This window comes from Schistocerca cancellata, chromosome 2 (assembly GCF_023864275.1).
Source record: "Schistocerca cancellata isolate TAMUIC-IGC-003103 chromosome 2, iqSchCanc2.1, whole genome shotgun sequence".
In the NCBI taxonomy this organism is placed as follows: Eukaryota; Metazoa; Arthropoda; class Insecta; order Orthoptera; family Acrididae; genus Schistocerca; species Schistocerca cancellata.
The window spans coordinates 1140442972-1140465386 of NC_064627.1; the positions used below are offsets into that span (position 1 = coordinate 1140442972).

Here is a 22415-nt window from a genome sequence, read left to right on the forward strand (position 1 = left end):
CCAGGGATTTTCGGCCGACGTTTGTTTAACGATTTTCCTGACGATTCGCCAGCGCGTATGGCTGTCATTCTGATAGGTCCCTCCGCAAATACCGGTGGTGGACAATGCCAGTCATTCGTGCAAATGGTGAACTCCAGGAAAATCGTTTAGTAGACATCGGCCGAAGATCCCGTCACAGATGCTTATGGGCAGTTCGTCAGAAAGTGGCTACAGAAGTCTCAACGGTTTTGTATCTCACGGAACGGCCAGTTAGCGAGCATATGCTTTCGTAATACTATAAAGATATTCCCTGTAGTTGATCCTATCGTCACGCTGTAATAATGAACAGCGTTTAGTCCGTTGTTGCAAGTGACTTTCATTAAGTAAGTGAATTTACTAGACACCGCCATAACTTACAACAGCGTCAGGTAATAATTCTTCAGATCATGCACTATAGAACAGCTATCAATGTTTCGTTAGTTGTTACAAGTTGCCCCTTTCACACCATCTGTACTAAGATAGTCAAAGATTTCTCGGCTGCCCTACAAAAATCCGTGTTTCCACTGATCTTGTCATAGTTCAGACGAAGCTCTTCAACTTCACTTACGAGAAATTGGCAAATATTGGCGTTGAGCTCTTCTGATTCTTTTTTTTTTTAACACTGTGTTTCTGTACATGCTGTCTTCTTTTTTTTTGCCTCTTATTTCTCGCAGTGGCACGTACACAAGTTATAAATGTTAACTGCCATTTTTAACAACTGTAATAAAAACCTTATCAACACTAGACGCGTTTCGCTTTATTTTAATGCATCTTCTTGTTGTTTATTTTATTCTTCTTCATATTCAACGTGTGCGTGTCGAGGATTTGCGTTTACACACAGCAGTTTCATTGCACTTAACACATTTACACTTCTGTGCACTGTCCTTTCATTTTGCTTGTTTTGTTTTGCTATTGTACGATGATTACACCCGTTCGTTTCTCTCTTTCGTGAGGCTCGAATAATTTCTAGTCATCAAGCTACATTAAAATTGTAGGATAGTAAAATAAACAATGAGCATCGCCCCCTCTGCTGCCCCTCATAGGCATCACTAATGTGGTATCAAATATTTGTTTGAATCGGTGGCTCCATTGAAGGCAGTCGCAGCACATACCACACTTCCTCTTACTTCGTATGACAACCCGTAACTTTATCATGTCCAATTTTCTCTTTTCCCTTCATACCTCCCGTGAACTCTTTCACCGTGTCGTAGTGAAGAGTTGTCGGTCCGTGCACGCTATAAATTTTTATTTACGTCGCTGTTAGTATTCGTAAACCGGCCGTCGAAACTTCGAACTGCCGCAGCCTCGATTCGGGTCACGCTGACTTAAGTTTTGTGGACACTAGTGCCCCTTCTCCTCGAAACTGGCTGTACGCAATTCCCGTTGGCTCGAGTGATTTCGGATTACCAAGCTACATTAAAATTCAGATACCTCACGATTCTTCACTCAAATGACGATGAGGTTTTCAAAAAGCCGACTCAAATAAAACTGATCGCTATCTGACCTCAAGGACAGTTCATGTGCGTAATATCCATCAGATACGAATTTACAGATAATATTGCTTCGATCTAGAGGCACTCTTGTTCTTTCTAAAGTAATTCCTTGTTCCAGACCTCTCGCTTGCAGTTGGGAAATTATTTTACCTCTAGATTCTACACTACTGGCCATGAAAATTGCTACACCACGAAGATGACGTGCTACAGTCGCGAAATTTAACCGATAGGAAGAAGATGCTGTGATATGCAAATGATTAGCTTTTCAGAGCAATCACACAAGGTTGGCGCCGGTGGCGACACCTACAACGTCCTGACATGAAGAAAGTTTCCAACCAATTTCTCATACACAAAGAGCAGTTCACCGGCGTTGTCTGGTGAAACGTTGTTGTCATGCCTCGTGTAAGGAGGAGAAACGCGTACCATCACGTTTCCGACTTCGATACAGGTCGGATTGTAGCCTTGCGCGATTGCGGTTTATCGTATCGCGACATTGCTGCTCGCGTTGGTCGAGATCCAATGACTGTTAGCAGAATATGGTATCGGTGGGTTCAGGTGAGTAATATGGAACGCCGTGCTGGATCCCAACGGCCTCGTATCACTAGCAGTCGAGATGACAGGCATCGTATCCGCATCGCTGTAACGGATCGTGCAGCCACGTCTCGATCGCTGACTCAACAGATGGGGACGTTTGCAAGACCACAACCATCTGCGCGAACAGTTCGACGACGTTTGCAGCAGCATGGACTATCAGCTCGGAGACCATGGCTGCGGTTACCCTCGACGCTGCATCAGAGACAAGAGCGCCTGCGATGGCGTACTCAACGACGAACCTGGGTGCACGAATGGCAAAACGTCCTTTTTCGGATGAATCCAGGTTCTGTTTACAACATCACGATGGTCGCATCCGTGTTTGGCGACATCGCGGTGAATGCATATTGGAAGCGTGTATTCGTCATCGCCATACTGGCGTATCACCCGGCGTGATGGTATGGGGTGCCATTGGTTACACGTCTTGGTCACTTCTTGTTCGCATTGACGGCAGTTTGAACAGTGGACGTCACATTTCAGATGTGTTGCGACCCGTGGCTCTACCCTTCATTCGATCCCTGCGAAACCCTACATTTCAAGAGGATAATGCACGAATGCATGTTGCAGGTCCTGTACGGGCCTTTCTGGATACAGAAAATATTCGACTGCTATCCTGGCCAGCACATTCTCCAGACCTCTCACCAACTGAAAACGTCTGGTCAGTAGTGGCCGAGCAACTGGCTCGTCACAATACGCCAGTCACTACTCTTGATGAACTGTGGTATAGTGTTGAAGCTGCTTGGGCAGCTGTACCTGTACAGTCCATCCAAGCTGTGTTTCACTCAATGCCCAGGCGTATCAAGGCCGTTATCAAGGCCAGAAGTGGTTGTTCTGGGTACTGATTTTTCAGGATCTATGCACCGAAATTGCATGAAAATGTAATCACCCGTCAGTTCTAGTATAATATATATGTCCAATGAATACCCGTTTAACATCTGCATTTCTTCTTGGTGTAGCAAATTTTGTGGACAGTGGTGTATATTGTGTTGGAGCCCAAGTTCCCACACCTGCCAGCTCACTGAAAAGTTACTTCCATGCTTCAGTTCCAATCGATTCCTGTTCGGCAAACAGTCATGGAATCCTGAATGTTCGGTGGTGTAATGAATTTCGTCAGATGTATCACGATGCTTTTAACTATTGCTGTAAAGATCATGCCACTCTGTAAGTATTCTTGGCACTGTTTGGATGCCTCTCTCACATTCCTCATGTCTACTAATATCCCCACACCTACCAAAGTCCACAGAGTACCCAATCCACTGTTTTTCTAAGCTGGTCTGCAGACCTGCTTCAGTCACTGAATGCCCATCCCTCCCCTCCCCTAAGGTTCCCCCCCTCACCATCACCCCCCCCCCCCAATGCCGCCAAAACCAACTTTGACTAGCTGGCTGGGCATTGTTTATAGTCATTGTCTGAATACTGTCTGCCAGTTTTCTACACAACATTGAGACCTAAGATCTAATCATCTATGGACGTTTACGCATTGACACAAAGTTTATTTTAATGGGTTATGTGGGATATGCTCACTGTCGTCACAGTGGCAGCTTCTCTGTTGCCTGTGGCATGCGGTATTCACTTGGTTCTGACCATTCAAAAGACGCATGGCATCTGCGCCATATCCCCACTCCTACCAAAGTCCCTAGGGTACCCAATCCACTGCCTTTCTAAGCTGGTCTGCAGACCTGCTTCAGTCACTGAATGCCCATCCCTCCCCTCCCCGTAAGCTTCCCCCCCTCACCATCTTCCCCCCCAATGCCGCCAAAACCAACTTTGACTAGCTGGCTGGGCATTGTTTATAGTCATTGTCTGAATAATGTCTGCCAGTTTTCTACACAACATTGAGACCTATGATCTATTCATCTATGGACGTTTACGCATTGAGACAAAGTTTATTTTAATGGGTTATGTGGGATATGCTCACTGTCGTCACAGTGGCAGCTTCTCTGTTGCCTGTGGCATGCGGTCTTCACGTGGTTCTTACCATTTAAAAGACGCATGGCATCTGCGCCATATCCCCACTCCTACCAAAGTCCCTAGAGTACCCAATCCACTGTTCTTCTAAGCTGGTCTGCAGACCTGCTTCAGTCACTGAATGCCCATCCCTCCCCTCCCCTAAGCTTCCCCCCCCCCCACCATACCCCCCCACAATGCCGCCAAAACCAACTTCGACTAGCTGGCTGGGCATTGTTTATAGTCTTTGTCTGAATACTGTCTGCCAGTTTTCTACACAACATTGAGACCTAAGATCTAATCATCTATGGACGTTTACGCATTGAGACAAAGTTTATTTTAATGGGTTATGTGGGATATGCTCACTGTCGCCACAGTGGCAGCTTCTCTGTTGCCTGTGGCATGCGGTCTTCACGTGGTTCTGACCATTCAAAAGACGCATGGCATCTGCGCCATATCCCCACTCCTACCAAAGTCCCTAGAGTACCCAATCCACTGCCTTTCTAAGCTGGTCTGCAGACCTGCTTCAGTCACTGAATGCCCATCCCTCCCCTCCCCTAAGCATCCCCCCTCACCATCCTCCCCCCCCCCAATGCCGCCATAACCAACTTTGACTAGCTGGCTGGGCATTGTTTATAGTCATTGTCTGAATACTGTCTGCCATTTTTCTACACAACATTGAGACCTAAGATCTAATCATCTATGGACGTTTACGCATTGAGACAAAGTTTATTTTAATGGGTTATGTGGGATATGCTCACTGTCGTCACAGTGGCAGCTTCTCTGTTGCCTGTGGCATTTGGTCTTCACGTGGTTCTGACCATTCAAATGACGCATGGCATCTGTGCCATATCCCAACTCCCACCAAAGTCCCTACAGTACCCAATCCACTGCTCTTCTAAGCTGGTCTGCAAACCTGCTTCACTCATTAAATGCCCATCCCTCCCATCCCCTAAGCATCCCCCCCACCCCCCCCAATTCCACCAAAACCAACTTTGACTAGCTGGCTGGGCATTGTTTATAGTCATTGTCTGAATACTGTCTGCCAGTTTTCTACACAACATTGAGACCTATGATCTATTCATCTATGGACGTTTACGCATTGAGACAAAGTTTATTTTAATGGGTTATGTGGGATATGCTCACTGTCGTCACAGTGGCAGCTTCTCTGTTGCCTGTGGCATGCGGTCTTCACGTGGTTCTTACCATTTAAAAGACGCATGGCATCTGCGCCATATCCCCACTCCTACCAAAGTCCCTAGAGTACCCAATCCACTGTTCTTCTAAGCTGGTCTGCAGACCTGCTTCCCTCACTATATGCCCATCCCTCCCCTCCCCTAAGCATCCCCCCTCGCTCTCCCCACCACCCCAATGCAGCCAAAACCAACTTTGACTAGCTGGCTGGGCATTGTTTATAGTCATTGTCTGAATACTGTCTGCCATTTTTCTACACAACATTGAGACCTAAGATCTAATCATCTATGGACGTATACGCATTGAGGCAACGTTTATTTTAATGGGTTATGTGGGATATGCTCACTGTCGTCACAGTGGCAGCTTCTCTGTTTCCTGTGGCATGCGGTCTTCACGTGGTTCTTACCATTTAAAAGACGCATGGCATCTGCGCCATATCCCCACTCCTACCAAACTCCCTAGAGTACCCAATCCACTGTTCTTGTAAGCTGGTCTGCAAACCTGCTTCCCTCACTAAATGCCCATCACTCCCCTCCCCTAAGCATCCCCCCTCCCCCTCCCCCCGCCAATGCCACCAAAACCAACTTTGACTACCTGGCTGGGCATTGTTTATAGTCATTGTCTGAATACTGTCTGCCAGTTTTCTACACAACATGGAGACCTAAGATCTAATCATCTATGGACGTTTATGCATTGAGACAAAGCTTACTTTAATGGGTTATGTGGGATATGCTCACTGTCGTCACAGTGGCAGCTTCTCTGTTGCCTGTGGCATACGGTCTTCACGTGGTTCTGACCATTCAAAAGACGCATGGCATCTGCGCCATATCACCACTCCTACCAAAGTCCCTAGAATACCCAATCCACTGTTCTTCTAATCTGGTCTGCAGAAATGCTTCCCTCACTGAATGCCCATCCCTCCCCTCCCCTAAGCATCCCCCCTCCCCCTCCCCCTCCCCACCCAATGCCTCCAAAACCAACTTTGACTAGCTGCTGGGCATTGTTTATAGTCATTGTCTGAATACTGTCTGCCAGTTTTCTACACAACATTGAGACCTAAGATCTAATCATCTATGGACGTTTACGCATTGAGACAAAGTTTATTTTAATGGGTTATGTGGGATATGCTCACTGTCGTCACAGTGGCAGCTTCTCTGTTGCCTGTGGCATGCGGTCTTCACGTGGTTCTGACCATTCAATTGACGCATGGCATCTGCGACATATCCCCATCCTTCCAAAGTCCCTATAGCACCCAATCCACTGCCTTTCTAAGCTGGTCTGCAGACCTGCTTCCCTCGCTGAATGCACATCCCTCCCCTCTCCTAAGCTTCCCCCCCTCCCCATCACCCCCCAATGCCGCCAAAACCAACTTTGACTAGCTGGCTGGGCATTGTTTATAGTCATTGTCTGAATACTGTCTGCCATTTTTCTACACAACATTGAGACCTAAGATCTAATCATCTATGGACGTTTACGCATTGAGACAAAGTTTATTTTAATGGGTTATGTGGGATATGCTCACTGTCGTCACAGTGGCAGCTTCTCTGTTGCCTGTGGCATTTGGTCTTCACGTGGTTCTGACCATTCCAATGACGCATGGCATCTGTGCCATATCCCAACTCCCACCAAAGTCCCTACAGTACCCAATCCACTGCTCTTCTAAGCTGGTCTGCAAACCTGCTTCACTCATTAAATGCCCATCCTTCCCCTCCCCTAAGCATCCCCCCCTCCCCCTCCCCCCCCAATTCAACCAAAACCAACTTTGACTAGCTGGCTGGGCATTGTTTATAGTCATTGTCTGAATACTGTCTGCCAGTTTTCTACACAACATTGAGACCTATGATCTATTCATCTATGGATGTTTACGCATTGAGACAAAGTTTATTTTAATGGGTTATGTGGGATATGCTCACTGTCGTCACAGTGGCAGCTTCTCTGTTGCCTGTGGCATGCGGTCTTCACGTGGTTCTGGCCATTCAAAAGACGCATGGCATCGGCGCCATATCCCCACTCCTACCAAAGTCCCTAGAGTACCCAATCCACTGTTCTTCTAAGCTGGTCTGCAGACCGGCTTCCCTCACTAAATGCCCATCCCTCCCATCCCGTAAGCATCCCCCCTCCCCCTCCCTCCCCACCCAATGCAGCCAAAACCGACTTTGACTAACTGCCTGGGCATTGTTTGTAGTCATTGTCTGAATACTGTCTGCCAGTTTTCTACACAACATTGAGACCAAAGATCTAATCATCTATGGACGTTTACGCATTGAGACAAAGTTTATTTTAATGGGTTATGTGGGATATGCTCACTGTCGTCACAATGGCAGCTTCTCTGTTGCCTGTGGCATGCGGTCTTCACGTGGTTCTGACCATTCAAAAGATGCATGGCATCTGCGCCATATGCCCACTCCTACCAAAGTCCCTAGAGTACCCAATTCACGGTTTTTCTAAGCTGGTCTGCAGACCTGCTTCCCTCACTGAATGCCCATCCCTCCCCTCCCCTAAGCATTCCACCCTCCCCCCCAATGCCGCCAAAACCAACTTTGACTAGCTGGCTGGGCATTGTTTATAGTCATTGTCTGAATACTGTCTGCCAGTTTTCTACACAACATTGGGACCTAAGATCTAATCATCTATGGACGTTTACTCATTGAGACAAAATTTATTTTAATGGGTTATGTGGGATATGCTCACTGTCGTCACACTGGCAGCTTCTCTGTTGCCTGTGGCATGCGGTCTTCATGTGGTTCTGACCATCCAAAAGACGCATGGCATCTGCGCCATATCCCCACTCCTACCAAAGTCCCTAGAGTACCCAATCCACTGTTTTTCTAAGCTGGGTTGCAGACCTGCTTCCCTCACTGAATGCCCATCCCTCCCCTCCACTAAGCATCCCCCCCTCCCCGTCATCCCCCAATGCCGCCAAAACCAACTTTGACTAGCTGGCTGGACATTGTTTATAGTCATTGTCTAAATACTGTCTGCCAGTTTCCTACACAACATTGAGACCTTAGATCTAATCACCTATGAACGTTTACACATTGAGACAAAGTTTATTTTAATGGGTTATGTGGGATATGCTCACTGTCGTCACAGTGGCAGCTTCTCTGTTGCCTGTGGCATGAGGTCTTCACGTGGTTCTCACCATTCAAAAGACGCATGGCATCTGCGCCATATCCCCACTCCTACGAAAGTCCCTAGAGTACCCAATCCACTGTTTTTCTAAGCTGGTCTGCAGACCTGCTTTCCTCACTGAATGCCCATTCCTCCCTTATCCTAAGCATGCCCCCCTCCCCCTCCCCCCCAATGCCGCCAAAACCAACTTTGACTAGCTGGCTGGGCATTGTTTATAGTCATTGTCTGAATACTGTCTGCCAGTTTTCTACACAACAGTGAGACCTAAGATCTAATCATCTTTGGACGTTTACGCATTGAGACAAAGTTTATTTTAATGGGTTATGTGGGATATGCTCACTGTCGTCACTGTGGCAGCTTCTCTGTTGCCTGTGGCACACGGTCTTCACGTGTTTCTGACCATTCAAAAGACGCATGGCATCTGCGCCATATCCCCACTCCTACCAAAGTCCCTAGAGTACCCAATCCAGTGTTTTTCTAAGCTGGTCTGCAGATCTGCTTCCCTCACTGAATGCCCATCCCTCCCCTCCCCTGAGCTTCATCCCATCCACTTCCCACCACCAATGCCGCCAAAACCAACTTTGACTAGCTGGCTGGGCATTGTTTATAGTTATTGTCTGAATACTGTCTGCCAGTTTCTACACAACATTGAGACCTAAGATCTAATCATCTATGGACGTTTACGCATTGAGACAAAGTTTATTTTAATGGGTTATGTGGGATATGCTCACTTTCGTCACAGTGGCAGCTTCTCTGTTGCCTGTGGCATGCGGTCTTCACGTGGTTCTGACCATTCATAAGACGCATGGCATCTGCGCCATATCCCAACTCCTACTAAAGTCCACAGAGTACACAATCCACTGCCTTTCTAAGCTGGTCTGCAGACCTGCTTCCCTCAATGAATGCCCATCCCTCCCCTCCCCTAAGCAGCCCCCCCGCCCCCTCCCCGTCAATGCCGCCAAAACCAACTTTGACTAGCTGGCTGGGCATTGTTTATAGTCATTGTCTGAATACTGTCTGCCAGTTTGCTACACAACATTGAGACCTAAGATCTAATCATCTATGGACGTTCACGCATTGAGACAAAGTTTATTTTAATAGGTTATGTGGGATTTGCTCACTGTCTTCACAGTGGCAGCTTCTCTGTTGCCTGTGGCATGCGGTCTTCACGTGGTTCTGACCATTCAAAAGACGCATGGCATCTGCGCCATATCCCCACTCCTACCAAAGTCCCTAGAGTACCCAATCCAGTGTTTTCCTAGGCTGGTCTGCAGATCTGCTTCCCTCACTGAATGCCCATCCCTCCCCTCCCCTGAGCTTCATCCCATCCACTTCCCACCACCAATGCCGCCAAAACCAACTTTGACTAGCTGGCTGGGCATTGTTTATAGTTATTGTCTGAATACTGTCTGCCAGTTTCTACACAACATTGAGACCTAAGATCTAATCCTCTATGGACGTTTACGCATTGAGACAAAGTTTATTTTAATGGGTTATGTGGGATATGCTCACTTTCGTCACAGTGGCAGCTTCTCTGTTGCCTGTGGCATGCGGTCTTCACGTGGTTCTGACCATTCAAGAGACGCATGGCATCTGCGCCATATCCCCACTCCTACCAAAGACCCAGGAGTACCCAATTCACTGTTTTTCTAAGCTGGTCTGCAGACCTGCTTCCCTCACTGAATGCCCATCCCACCCCTTTCCTAAGCATCCCCCACTCCCCCTCCCCCCCCCAATGCCACCAATACCAACTATGACTAGCTGGCTGGGCATTGTTTATTGTCATTGTCTGAATACTGTCTGCCAGTTTTCTACACAACATTGAGACCTAAGATCTAATCATCTATGGACGTTTACGCATTGAGACAAAGTTTATTTTAATGGGTTATGTGGGATATTCTCACTGTCGTCACAGTGGCAGCTTCTCTGTTGCCTGTGGCATGCGGTCTTCACGTGGTTCTGACCATTCAAAAGACGCATGGCATCTGCGCCATATCCCCACTCCTACCAAAGTCCCTAGAGTACCCAATCCACTGTTTTTCTAAGCTGGTCTGCAGACCCGCTTCAGTCACTGAATGCCCATCCCTCCCCTCCCCTAAGCTTCAACCCGTCGCCATCCCCCCCCCCGCCACCCAATGCAGCCAAAACCAACTTTGACTAGCTGGCTGGGCATTGTTTATAGTCATTGTCTGAATACTGTCTGCCAGTTTTCTACACAACATTGAGACCTAAGATCTAGTCATCTATGGCCGTTTACCCATTGAGACAAAGTTATTTTAAAGGGTTAGGTGAGATATGCTCACTGTCGTCACAGTGGCAGCTTCTCTGTTGCCTGTGGCATACGGTCTTCACGTGGTTCTGACCATTCAAAAGACGCATGGCATCTGCGCCATATCCCCACTCCTACCAAAGTCCCTAGAGTACCCAATCCACTGTTTTTCTAAGCTGGTCTGCAGACCTGCTTCAGTCACTGAATGCCCATCCCTCCCCTCCCCTAAGGTTCCCCCCCTCACCATCATCCCCCCCCCAAATGCCGCCAAAACCAACTTTGACTAGCTGGCTGGGCATTGTTTATAGTCATTGTCTGAATACTGTCTGCCAGTTTTCTACACAACATTGAGACCTAAGATCTAATCATCTATGGACGTTTACGCATTGAGACAAAGTTTATTTTAATGGGTTATGTGGGATATGCTCACTGTCGCCACAGTGGCAGCTTCTCTGTTGCCTGTGCCATGCGGTCTTCACGTGGTTCTGACCATTCAAAAGACGCATGGCATCTGCGCCATATCCCCACTCCTACCAAAGTCCCTAGAGTACCCAATCCACTGCCTTTCTAAGCTGGTCTGCAGACCTGCTTCAGTCACTGAATGCCCATCCCTCCCCTCCCCTAAGCATCCCCCCTCACCATCCTCCCCCCCCCCAATGCCGCCAAAACCAACTTTGACTAGCTGGCTGGGCATTGTTTATAGTCATTGTCTGAATACTGTCTGCCATTTTTCTACACAACATTGAGACCTAAGATCTAATCATCTATGGACGTTTACGCATTGAGACAAAGTTTATTTTAATGGGTTATGTGGGATATGCTCACTGTCGTCACCGTGGCAGCTTCTCTGTTGCCTGTGGCATGCGTTCTTCACGTGATTCCTACCATTTAAAAGACGCATGGCATCAGCGCCATATCCCCACTCCTACCAAAGTCCCTAGAGTACCCAATCCACTGTTCTTCTAAGCTGGTATGCAGACCTGCTTCCCTCACTAAATGCCCATCCTCCCCTCCCATAAGCATCCCCCCCTCCCCATCCCCACCCCCCATGTAGCCAAAACCAACTTTGAGTAGCTGGCTGGGCATTGTTTATAGTCATTGTCCTGAATGCTGTCTGCCTTTCTCTACACAACATTGAGACCTAAGATCTAATCATCTATGGACGTTTACGCATTGAGACAAAGTTTATTTTAATGGGTTATGTGGGATATGCTCACCGTCGTCACAGTGGCAGCTTCTCTGTTGCCTGTGGAATGCGGTCCTTCACGTGGTTCTGACCATTTAAAAGACACATGGCATCTGTGCCATATCCCCACTCCTACCAACGTCCCTAGATTACCCAATCCACTGTTCTTCTAATCTGGTCTGCAGAAATGCTTCCCTCACTAAATGCACATCCCTCCCCTCCCCTAAGCATCCCCCCTCCCCCTCCCCCGCCAATGCCTCCAAAACCAACTTTCACTAGCTGGCTGGGCATTGTTTATAGTCATTGTCTGAATACTGTCTGCCATTTTTCTACACAACATTGAGACCTAAGATCTAATCATCTATGGACGTTTACGCATTGAGGCAACGTTTATTTTAATGGGTTATGTGGGATATGCTCACTGTCGTCACAGTGGCAGCTTCTCTGTTGCCTGTGGCATGCGGTCTTCACGTGGTTCTTACCATTTAAAAGACGCATGGCATTTGCGCCATATCCCCACTCCTACCAAAGTCCCTAGAGTACCCAATCCACTGTTCTTCTAAGCTGGTCTGCAGACCTGCTTCCCTCTGTAAATGCCCATCACTCCCCTCCCCTAAGCATCCCCCCTCTCCCTCTCCCCCCGCCAATGCCACCAAAACCAACTTTGACTAGCTGGCTGGGCATTGTTTATAGTCATTGTCTGAATACTGTCTGCCAGTTTTCTACACAACATGGAGACCTAAGATCTAATCATCTATGGACGTTTACGCATTGAGACAAAGTTTACTTTAATGGGTTATGTGGGATATGCTCACTGTCGTCACAGTGGCAGCTTCTCTGTTGCCTGTGCCATGCGGTCTTCACGTGGTTCTGACCATTCAAAAGACGCATGGCATCTGCGCCATATCCCCACTCCTACCAAAGTCCCTAGAATACCCAATCCACTGTTCTTCTAATCTGGTCTGCAGAAATGCTTCCCTCACTGAATGCCCATCCCTCCCCTCCCCTAAGCATCCCCCCTCCCCTCCCCCTCCCCACCCAATGCCTCCAAAACCAACTTTGACTAGCTGGCTGGGCATTGTTTATAGTCATTGTCTGAATACTGTCTGCCAGTTTTCTACACAACATTGAGACCTAAGATCTAATCATCTATGGACGTTTACGCATTGAGACAAAGTTTATTTTAATGGGTTATGTGGGATATGCTCACTGTCGTCACAGTGGCAGCTTCTCTGTTGCCTGTGGCATGCGTTCTTCACGTGATTCCTACCATTTAAAAGACGCATGGCATCTGCGCCATATCCCCACTCCTACCAAAGTCCCTAGAGTACCCAATCCACTGTTCTTCTAAGCTGGTATGCAGACCAGCTTCCCTCACTAAATGCCCATCCCTCCCCTCCCATAAGCATCCCCCCTCGCCATCCCCCCCCCCCCCAATGTAGCCAAAACCAACTTTGAGTAGCTGGCTGGGCATTGTTTATAGTCATTGTCTGAATACTGTCTGCCTTTATCTACACAACATTGAGACCTAAGATCTAATCATCTATGGACGTTTACGCATTGAGACAAAGTTTATTTTAATGGGTTATGTGGGATATGCTCACCGTCGTCACAGTGGCAGCTTCTCTGTTGCCTGTGGAATGCGGTCTTCACGTGGTTCTGACCATTTAAAAGACACATGGCATCTGTGCCATATCCCCACTCCTACCAACGTCCCTAGAGTACCCAATCCACTGTTCTCCTAATCTGGTCTGCAGAAATGCTTCCCTCACTAAATGCACATCCCTCCCCTCCCCTAAGCATCCCCCCTCCCCACCCAATGCCTCCAAAACCAACTTTCACTAGCTGGCTGGGCATTGTTTATAGTCATTGTCTGAATACTGTCTGCCAGTTTTCTACACAACATTGAGACCTAAGATCTAATCATCTATGGACGTTTACGCATTGAGACAAAGTTTATTTTAATGGGTTATGTGGGATATGCTCACTGTCGTCACAGTGGCAGCTTCTCTGTTGCCTGTGGCATGCGTTCTTCACGTGGTTCTTACCATTTAAAAGACGCATGGCATCTGCGCCATATCCCCACTCCTACCAAAGTCCCTAGAGTACCCAATCCACTGTTCTTCTAAGCTGGTATGCAGACCAGCTTCCCTCACTAAATGCCCATCCCTCCCATCCCATAAGCATCCCCCCCTCGCCATCCCCCCCCCCCCCCAATGTAGCCAAAACCAACTTTGAGTAGCTGGCTGGGCATTGTTTATAGTCATTGTCTGAATACTGTCTGCCTTTATCTACACAACATTGAGACCTAAGATCTAATCATCTATGGACGTTTACGCATTGAGACAAAGTTTATTTTAATGGGTTATGTGGGATATGCTCACCGTCGTCACAGTGGCAGCTTCTCTGTTGCCTGTGGAATGCGGTCTTCACGTGGTTCTGACCATTTAAAAGACACATGGCATCTGTGCCATATCCCCACTCCTACCAACGTCCCTAGAGTACCCAATCCACTGTTCTCCTAATCTGGTCTGCAGATATGCTTCCCTCACTAAATGCACATCCCTCCCCTCCCCTAAGCATCCCCCCTCCCCACCCAATGCCTCCAAAACCAACTTTCACTAGCTGGCTGGGCATTGTTTATAGTCATTGTCTGAATACTGTCTGCCAGTTTTCTACACAACATTGAGACCTAAGATCTAATCTTCTATGGACGTTTACGCATTGAGACAAAGTTTATTTTAATTGGTTATGTGGGATATGCTCACTGTCGTCACAGTGGCAGCTTCTATGTTGCCTGTGGCATGCAGTCTTCACGTGGTTCTGACCATTCAAAAGACGCATGGCATCTGCGCCATATCCCCACTCCTACCAAAGTCCCTAGAGTACCCAATCCACTGTTTTTATAAGCTGGTCTGCAGAGATGCTTCAGTCACTGAATGCCTATCCCTCCCGTCCCCTAAGCTTCCCCCCTCACCATCCCCCTCCCCCCAATGCCGCCAAAACCAACTTTGACTAGCTGGCTGGGCATTGTTTATAGTCATTGTCTGAATACTGTCTGCCAGTTTTCTACACAACATTGAGACCTAAGATCTAATCTTCTATGGACGTTTACGCATTGAGACAAAGTTTATTTTAATTGGTTATGTGGGATATGCTCACTGTCGTCACAGTGGCAGCTTCTATGTTGCCTGTGGCATGCAGTCTTCACGTGGTTCTGACCATTCAAAAGACGCATGGCATCTGCGCCATATCCCCACTCCTACCAAAGTCCCTAGGGTACCCAATCCACTGTTTTTCTAAGCTGGTCTGCAGACCTGCTTCCCTCACTGAATGCCCATCCCTCCCCTTCGCTAAGCACCCCCCTCCCCCCCCCCCCCCCAATGCCACCAAAACCAACTTTGAGTAGCTGGCTGGGCATTGTTTATAGTCATTGTCTGATAACTGTCTGCCAGTTTTCTACACAACATTGAGACCTAAGATCTAATCATCTATGGACGTTTACGCATTGAGACAAAGTTTATTTTAATGGGTTATGTGAGATATGCTCACTGTCGTCACAGTGGCAGCTTCTCTGTTGCCTGTGGCATGCGGTCTTCACGTGGTTCTGACCATTCAAAAGACGCATGGCTTCTGCGCCATATCCCCACTCCTACCAAAGTCCACAGAGTACCCAATCCACTGCCTTTCTAAGCTGGTCTGCAGACCTGCTTCCCTCAATGAATGCCCATCCCTCCCCTCCCCTAAGCAGCCCCCCCGCCCCCTCCCCGTCAATGCCGCCAAAACCAACTTTGACTAGCTGGCTGGGCATTGTTTATAGTCATTGTCTGAATACTGTCTGCCAGTTTTCTACACAACATTGAGACCTAAGATCTAATCATCTATGGACGTTCACGCATTGAGACAACGTTTATTTTAATAGGTTATGTGGGATTTGCTCACTGTCGTCACAGTGGCAGCTTCTCTGTTGCCTGTGGCATGCGGTCTTCACGTGGTTCTGACCATTCAAAAGACGCATGGCATCTGCGCCATATCCCCACTCCTACCAAAGTCCCTAGAGTACCCAATCCAGTGTTTTTCTAAGCTGGTCTGCAGATCTGCTTCCCTCACTGAATGCCCATCCCTCCCCTCCCCTGAGCTTCATCCCATCCACTTCCCACCACCAATGCCGCCAAAACCAACTTTGACTAGCTGGCTGGGCATTGTTTATAGTCATTGTCTGAATACTGTCTGCCAGTTTCTACACAACATTGAGACCTAAGATCTAATCATCTATGGACGTTTACGCATTGAGACAAACTTTATTTTAATGGGTTATGTGGGATATGCTCACTGTCGTCACAGTGGCAGCTTCTCTGTTGCCTGTGGCATGCGGTCTTCACGTGGTTCTGACCATTCAAGAGACGCATGGCATCTGCGCCATATCCCCACTCCTACCAAAGACCCAAGAGTACCCAATTCACTGTTTTTCTAAGCTGGTCTGCAGACCTGCTTCCCTCACCGAATGCCCATCCCTCCCCTTTCCTAAGCATCCCCCACTCCCCCTCCCCACCCCCCAATGCCACCAATACCAACTATGACTAGCTGGCTGGGCATTGTTTATAGTCATTGTCTGAATACTGTCTGCCAGTTTTCTACACAACATTGAGACCTAAGATCTAGTCATCTATGGACGTTTACCCATTGAGAGAAAGTTTATTTTAAAGGGTTAGGTGAGATATGCTCACTGTCGTCACAGTGGCAGCTTCTCTGTTGCCTGTGGCATACGGTCTTCACGTGGTTCTGACCATTCAAAAGACGCATGGCATCTGCGCCATATCCCCACTCCTACCAAAGTCCCTAGAGTACCCAATCCACTGTTTTTCAAAGCTGGTCTGCAGACCTGCTTCAGTCACTGAATGCCCATCCCTCCCCTCCCCTAAGGTTCCCCTCCTCACCATCATCCCCGCCCCAATGCCGCCAAAACCAACTTTGACTAGCTGGCTGGGCATTGTTTATAGTCATTGTCTGAATACTGTCTGCCAGTTTTCTACACAACATTGAGACCTAAGATCTAATCATCTATGGACGTTTATGCATTGAGACAAAGTTTATTTTAATGGGTTATGTGGGATATGCTCACTGTCGCCACAGTGGCAGCTTCTCTGTTGCCTGTGGCATGCGGTCTTCACGTGGTTCTGACCATTCAAAAGACGCATGGCATCTGCGCCATATCCCCACTCCTACCAAAGTCCCTAAGTGTCCAGTCCACTGTTTTTCTAAGCTGGTCTGCAGACCTGTTTCCCTCACTAAATGCCCATCCCTCCCCTCCCCTAAGCAGCCCCTCCTCCCCCTCCCCCCCAATGCTGCCAAAACCAACTTTGACTACATGGCTGGGCATTGTTTATAGTCATTGTCTGAATACTGCCTGCCAGTTTTCTACACAACATTGAGACCTAAGATCTAATCATCTATGGACGTTTACGCATTGAGACAAAGTTTATTTTAATGGGTTATGTGGGATATGCTCACTGTCGTCACAGTGGCAGCTTCTCTGTTGCCTGTGGCATGCGTTCTTCACGTGATTCCTACCATTTAAAAGACGCATGGCATCAGCGCCATATCCCCACTCCTACGAAAGTCCCTAGAGTACCCAATCCACTGTTCTTCTAAGCTGGTATGCAGACCTGCTTCCCTCACTAAATGCCCATCCCTCCCCTCCCATAAGTATCCCCCCCTCCCCATCCCCCCCCCAATGTAGCCAAAACCAACTTTGAGTAGCTGGCTGGGCATTGTTTATAGTCATTGTCTGAATACTGTCTGCCTTTTTCTACACAACATTGAGACCTAAGATCTAATCATCTATGGACGTTTACGCATTTAGACAAAGTTTATTTTAATGGGTTATGTGGGATATGCTCACCGTCGTCACAGTGGCAGCTTCTCTGTTGCCTTTGGAATGCGGTCTTCACGTGGTTCTGACCATTTAATAGACACATGGCATCTGTGCCATATCCCCACTCCTACCAACGTCCCTAAATTACCCAATCCACTGTTCTTCTAATCTGGTCTGCAGAAATGCTTCCCTCACTAAATGCACATCCCTCCCCTCCCCTAAGAATCCCCCCTCCCCCTCCTCCGCCAATGCCTCCAAAACCAACTTTCACTAGCTGGCTGGGCATTGTTTATAGTCATTGAATACTGACTGCCATTTTTCTACACAACATTGAGACCTAAGATCTAATCATCTATGGACGTTTACGCATTGAGGCAACGTTTATTTTAATGGGTTATGTGGGATATGCTCACTGTCGTCACAGTGGCAGATTCTCTGTTGCCTGTGGCATGCGGTCTTCACGTGGTTCTGACCATTCAAAAGACGCATGGCATCTGCGCCATATCCCCACTCCTACCAAAGTCCCTAGAATACCCAATCCACTGTTCTTCTAATCTGGTCTGCAGAAATGCTTCCCTCACTGAATGCCCATCGCTCCCCTCCCCTAAGCATCCCCCCTCCCCCTCCCCCTCCCCACCCAATGCCTCCAAAACCAACTTACCCTAGCTGGCTGGGCATTGTTTATAGTCATTGTCTGAATACTGTCTGCCAGTTTTCTACACAACATTGAGACCTAAGATCTAATCATCTATGGACGTTTACGCATTGAGACAAAGTTTATTTTAATGGGTTATGTGGGATATGCTCACTGTCGTCACAGTGGCAGCTTCTCTGTTGCCTGTGGCATGCGTTCTTCACGTGATTCCTACCATTTAAAAGACGCATGGCATCTGCGCCATATCCCCACTCCTACCAAAGTCCCTAGAGTACCCAATCCACTGTTCTTCTAAGCTGGTATGCAGACCTGCTTCCCTCACTAAATGCCCATCCCTCCCCTCCCATAAGCATCCCCCCCTCGCCATCCCCCCCCCAATGTAGCCAAAACCAACTTTGAGTAGCTGGCTGGGCATTGTTTATAGTCATTGTCTGAATACTGTCTGCCTTTTTCTACACAACATTGAGACCTAAGATCTAATCATCTATGGACGTTTACGCATTGAGACAAAGTTTATTTTAATAGGTTATGTGGGATATGCTCACCGTCGCCACAGTGGCAGCTTCTCTGTTGCCTGTGGAATGCGGTCTTCACGTGGTTCTGACCATTTAAAAGGCACATGGCATCTGTGCCATATCCCCACTCCTACCAACGTCCCTAGAGTACCCAATCCAATGTTCTTCTAATCTGGTCTGCAGAAATGCTTCCCTCACTAAATGCACATCCCTCCCCTCCCCTAAGCATCCCCCCTCCCCCTCCCCACCCAATGCCTCCAAAACCAACTTTCACTAGCTGGCTGGGCATTGTTTATAGTCATTGTCTGAATACTGTCTGCCAGTTTTCTACACAACATTGAGACCTAAGATCTAATCTTCTATGAACGTTTACGCATTGAGACAAAGTTTATTTTAATTGGTTATGTGGGATATGCTCACTGTCGTCACAGTGGCAGCTTCTATGTTGCCTGTGGCATGCAGTCTTCACGTGGTTCTGACCATTCAAAAGACGCATGGCATCTGCGCCATATCCCCACTCCTACCAAAGTCCCTAGAGTACCGAATCCACTGTTTTTCTAAGCTGGCCTGCAGACCTGCTTCAGTCACTGAATGCCTATCCCTCCCGTCCCCTAAGCTTCCCCCCTCACCATCCCCCCCCCCCAATGCCGCCAAAACCAACTTTGACTAGCTGGCTGGGCATTGTTTATAGTCATTGTCTGAATACTGTCTGCCAGTTTTCTACACAACATTGAGACCTAAGATCTAAATATCTATGGACGTTTACGCATTGAGACAAAGTTTATTTTAATGGGTTATGTGGGATATGCTCACTGTCGTCACAGTGGCAGCTTCTCTGTTGCCTGTGGCATGCGGTCTTCACGTGGTTCTGGCCATTCAAAAGACGCATGGCATCTGCGCCATATCCCCACTCCTACCAAAGTCCCTAGAGTACCCAATCCACTGTTCTTCTAAGCTGGTCTGCAGACCTGCTTCCCTCACTAACTGCCCATCCCTCCCATCCCGTAAGCATCCCCCCTCCCCCTCCCTCCCCCCCCCCCAACAATGCAGCCAAAACCGACTTTGACTAACTGGCTGGGCATTGTTTGTAGTCATTGTCTGAATACTGTCTGCCAGTTTTCTACACAACATTGAGACCTAAGATCTAATCATCTATGGACGTTTACGCATTGAGACAAAGTTTATTTTAATGGGTTATGTGAGTAATGCTCACTGTCGTCACAATGGCAGCTTCTCTGTTGCCTGTGGCATGCGGTCTTCACGTGGTTCTGACCATTCAAAAGACGCATGGCATCTGCGCCATATCCCCACTCCTACCAAAGTCCCTAGAGTACCCAATCCACTGTTTTTCTAAGCTGGGTTGCAGACCTGCTTCCCTCACTGAATGCCCATCCCTCCCCTCCCCTAAGCATCCCAACCTCCCCCCCAATGCCGCCAAAACCAACTTTGACTAGCTGGCTGGACATTGTATATAGTCATTGTCTGAATACTGTCTGCCAGTTTTCTACACAACATTGGGACCTAAGATCTAATCATCTATGGACGTTTACTCATTGAGACAAAGTTTATTTTAATGGGTTATGTGGGATATGCTCACTGTCGTCACACTGGCAGCTTCTCTGTTGCCCGGGGGGTGCGGTCTTCATGTGGTTCTGACCATCCAAAAGACGCATGGCATCTGCGCCATATCCCCACTCCTACCAAAGTCCCTAGAGTACCCAATCCACTGTTTTTCTAAGCTGGGTTGCAGACCTGCGTCCCTCACTGAATGCCCATCCCTCCCCTCCACTTAGCATCCCCCCCTCCCCGTCATGCCCCAATGCCGCCAAAACCAACTTTGACTAGCTGGCTGGACATTGTTTATAGTCATTGTCTGAATACTGTCTGCCAGTTTCCTACACAACATTGAGACCTTAGATCTAATCATCTATGAACGTTTAAACATTGAGACAAAGTTTATTTTAATGGGTTATGTGGGATATGCTCACTGTCGTCACAGTGGCACCTTCTCTGTTGCCTGTGGCATGAGGTCTTCACGTGGTTCTCACCATTCAAAACACGCATGGCATCTGCGCCATATCCCCACTCCTACCAAAGTCCCTAGAGTACCCAATCCACTGTTTTTCTAAGCTGGTCTGCAGACCTGCTTCCCTCACTGAATGCCCATTCCTCCCTTATCCTAAGCATGACCCCCTCCCCCTCCCCCACAATGCCGCCAAAACCAACTTTGACTAGCTGGCTGGGCATTGTTTATAGTCATTGTCTGAATACTGTCTGCCAGTTTTCTACACAACATTGAGACCTAAGATCTAATCATCTTTGGACGTTTACGCATTGAGACAAAGTTTATTTTAATGGGTTATGTGGGATATGCTCACTGTCGTCACAGTGGCAGCTTCTCTGTTGCCTCTGGCACACGGTCTTCGCGTGTTTCTGACCGTTCAAAAGACGCATGGTATCTGCGCCATATCCCCACTCCAACCAAAGTCCCTAGGGTACCCAATCCACTGTTTTTCTAAGCTGGTCTGCAGACCTGCTTCCCTCACTGATTGCCCATCCCTCCTCTCCCCTAAGCAGCCCCCCCTCCCCCTCCCCCTCAATGCCGCCAAAACCAACTTTGACTAGCTGGCTGGGCATTGTTTATAGTTATTGTCTGAATACTGTCTGCCAGTTTTCTACACAACATTGAGACCTAAGATCTAATCATCTATGGACGTTCACACATTGAGACAAAGTTTATTTTAATAGGTTATGTGGGATTTGCTCACTGTCGTCACAGTGGCAGCTTCTCTGTTGCCTGTGGCATGCGGTCTTCACGTGGTTCTGACCATTCAGAAGACGCATGGCATCTGCGCCATAACCCCACTCCTACCAAAGTCCCTAAAGTACCCAATCCACTGTTTTTCTAAGCTGGTCTGCAGATCTGCTTCCCTCACTGAATGCCCATCCCTCCCCTCCGCTAAGCTTCATCCCATCCACTTCCCACCACCAATGCCGCCAAAACCAACTTTGACTAGCTGGCTGGGCATTGTTTATAGTCATTGTCTGAATACTGTCTGCCAGTTTCTACACAACATTGAGACCTAAGATCTAATCATCTATGGACGTTTACGCATTGAGACAAAGTTTATTTTAATGGGTTATGTGGTATATGCTCACTTTCGTCACAGTGGCAGCTTCTCTGTTGCCTGTGGCATGCGGTCTTCACGTGGTTCTGACCATTCAAAAGACGCATGGCATCTGCGCCATATCCCCACTCCTACCAAAGACCCTAGAGTACCCAATCCACTGTTTTTCTAAGCTGGTCTGCAGACCTGCTTCCCTCACTGAATGCCCATCCCTCCCCTTTCCTAAGCATCCCCCACTCCCCCTCACCCCCCCCCAATGCCGCCAATACCAACTTTGACTAGCTGGCTGGGCATTGTTTATAGTCATTGTCTGAATACTGTCTGCCAGTTTTCTACACAACATTGAGACCTAAGATCTAATGATCTATGGATGTTTACGCATTGAGACAAAGTTTATTTTAATGGGTTATGT

General features: G+C 47.9%; 1 protein-coding gene across 1 annotated transcript in view; it reads left to right on the forward strand.

Moving 5' to 3' along the window:
- The window catches only part of LOC126161279 (UDP-glucosyltransferase 2-like), a 102802-nt gene that overhangs the window by 11779 nt on the left and 68608 nt on the right, over positions 1 to 22415 (forward strand). The window lies entirely within an intron of this gene.